The sequence below is a fragment of the Myotis davidii genome, unplaced genomic scaffold (genome assembly GCF_000327345.1).
Source record: "Myotis davidii unplaced genomic scaffold, ASM32734v1 scaffold1915, whole genome shotgun sequence".
NCBI lineage: Eukaryota > Metazoa > Chordata > Mammalia > Chiroptera > Vespertilionidae > Myotis > Myotis davidii.
In genome coordinates this window covers 200293-202423 of record NW_006286237.1, presented here as the reverse complement: position 1 = coordinate 202423, position 2131 = coordinate 200293, and the positions used below count along the sequence as shown (strand labels likewise).

The following is a 2131-nucleotide window of genomic DNA, read 5'->3' as shown; positions in this document are numbered from 1 at the left end:
CCCTCAGGTTTGGGGGCAGCCTGAGGTCCCTCCTCAGGGGCTCCCCCTGCCCGGGGTCCGGGAGTCTCCGCGGTTTTAGCCTCCCACACCCGCCCGCAGGCCTCCGTTCTCAGCTCCTCAGCTGAGCGTCCACCGTCATCTGAGCCCGCATCTCGGGGCCCAGAGGGGAGGCTGTGGTTCCGACCCCAGAGCTTCTGCGAGAAAGAGGGCGTCCCCCCAGCTCAGGAGTCACCAGGGCGGGGGAGGGGACAGAGAGGCACGAGCACCTCTCCGCTAGGCCATGACCTTGAGACTGTGACCTTGAGGCCATGACCTTTGAGTCTGTGATCTTTGAGTTGTGACCTTGAGGCTGTGGGGAATTGGTGTCCTTCCCGGGGGGTGGGAGAATGCCCAGGTCTGAGAACCCCAGAGTCCACACATCGTCTGACCTCCCCAGCTCCTGGTTTGATGGGGGTCCCCATGAAACACCCCAATACCCACCCCTGTGTATCAGAGGCCCAACTCTGAGGGAGATGGCCCTGCCCCTGACCCGGGGTCCCAAGGTCCTGGGGTCCCGGGGCTGCGGCGACAGTGGCCCCTCCGTCCACACACACCCAGTCCAGTGCCCCGCTGCCATGCCGCTCGCCCTCACACGGAGGCCCACGGCTCCAGTCCTCCTCTGGGCACCCCTCCCCTCTGCACCCCGAGCTCAGGACCTTCCTGCCCACGCAGGGGTCTCGCCCTGCCTGCCCTCCCCTCCTCTCCCCGGGACCTTCTGTGTCCACGTCACCCCTCCCTTCCGGGCTCCCAGGTCAGAGCAGCAGGAGCAGGGAGGGGTGGCCGCGATGCTCCCAGGGACAGAAAGAGGACTAGACGGACGGAGCTGGGCCTGGAGGGCTGCGGGCCTGAGCTGTACTCAAGCTGACCCCCCACTTGGTCAATAAAAGCCATCAGAATGGAGCTCGCTCTGGTGTCAGGTCCGCGTCAGGTCTCTGCAGGGGGAGGAGGGGGGATTGGGGGGCGGCGGTCAGGAGGGAGCTGATTGGAGATTCCATGAGCGGGAGGAGCAGGGGGTCTGGGAATGGAGGGGTTTGTTCTTGTGCTACAGCAGGAAGTGGTTCTAACTGAACCCCACATCTGGGCGTGGCACTGTGGACTTTTTTCTTTTTTATTAATACATTTTTATTGATTTCAGAGAGGAAGGGAGAGAGAAACATCCACGCTGAGAGAGAATCACGGATCGGCTGCCTCCTGCACGCTCCCCTAGTAGAATCATGGATCGGCTGCCTCCCGCACGCTCCCCTAGTGGGTCCCAGCCCACAACCCAGGCATGTGCCCTGACCGGGAATCGAACCGTGACCTCCTGGTTCATGGGTTGACGCTCAACTGCTGAGCCACACCGGCCGGGCGAGGACTTTGGAATTTGAGGGGCTCGGCAAGGCCCCAGAACTCCCGGGTTGGAAAGCCCCAGCGTGAGAGGGGAACTCGGCCACGGGAACTTCCCTGTGAAATCGAGAGCTCGCTCTGCCCAGGAATGGAGGGCAGGGCCTCGCCCACGCCCAGCACTGTCGGGCCCTGCCTTCCTCCCTGCAGCCTGCTCTAGTAACACACTGCGGACGGGGTGGCCCATCAGCAACAGAAATTTATTCTTCACGGCCTGGCCTGCCTGGCTCAGTGGTTGCGCGTCGACCTAGGAACCAGGAGGTCACGGTTCGATTCCCGTCAGGGCACATGCCCGTGTTGTGGGCATGATCCCCAGTGGAGGGCGTGCAGGGGGCAGCCGGTCCATGCTTCTCATCATTAATGTTTCTATCTCTCCCTCCCTCTCCTTTCCTCTCTGAAATCAATAAAAATATAAAACAGTGAGCAGATACTTTACTAGTAATAGCAACAGGCCCCCTGAACATCACACCCCGACGGCCAGACCCAACCTTGGCCCTGGCAGACCCCCTCGCTGGCCCTGGGGTGGGACCTAAGCCTCTATGGGACCAATCAGGAGTGCAGGACTAGAGGTCTGGGCCAGGTGACTGACAGGTAAACTAGCGGGGGCAGCTCAAAGGGTCCAGCTGAATTCCAGGAAGGGCAAGGCCCCTGGGTCCAGGCCAGGCTGTGGCCCGTGGAGTCTCCAGAAGGGGTTGTGCTGGGGGAGGAG

General features: G+C 62.2%; 1 long non-coding RNA gene across 1 annotated transcript in view; it reads left to right on the top strand.

Moving 5' to 3' along the window:
- Nucleotides 1–939, top strand: part of LOC107182093 — a 1627-nt gene extending 688 nt beyond the window's left edge. The window contains exon 2 of the long non-coding RNA XR_001512812.1: nt 8–939. This is a non-coding gene — a long non-coding RNA (uncharacterized LOC107182093). The remainder of the gene's footprint in view (nt 1–7) is intronic.
- The last annotated feature ends 1192 nt before the right edge of the window (nt 940–2131 follow it).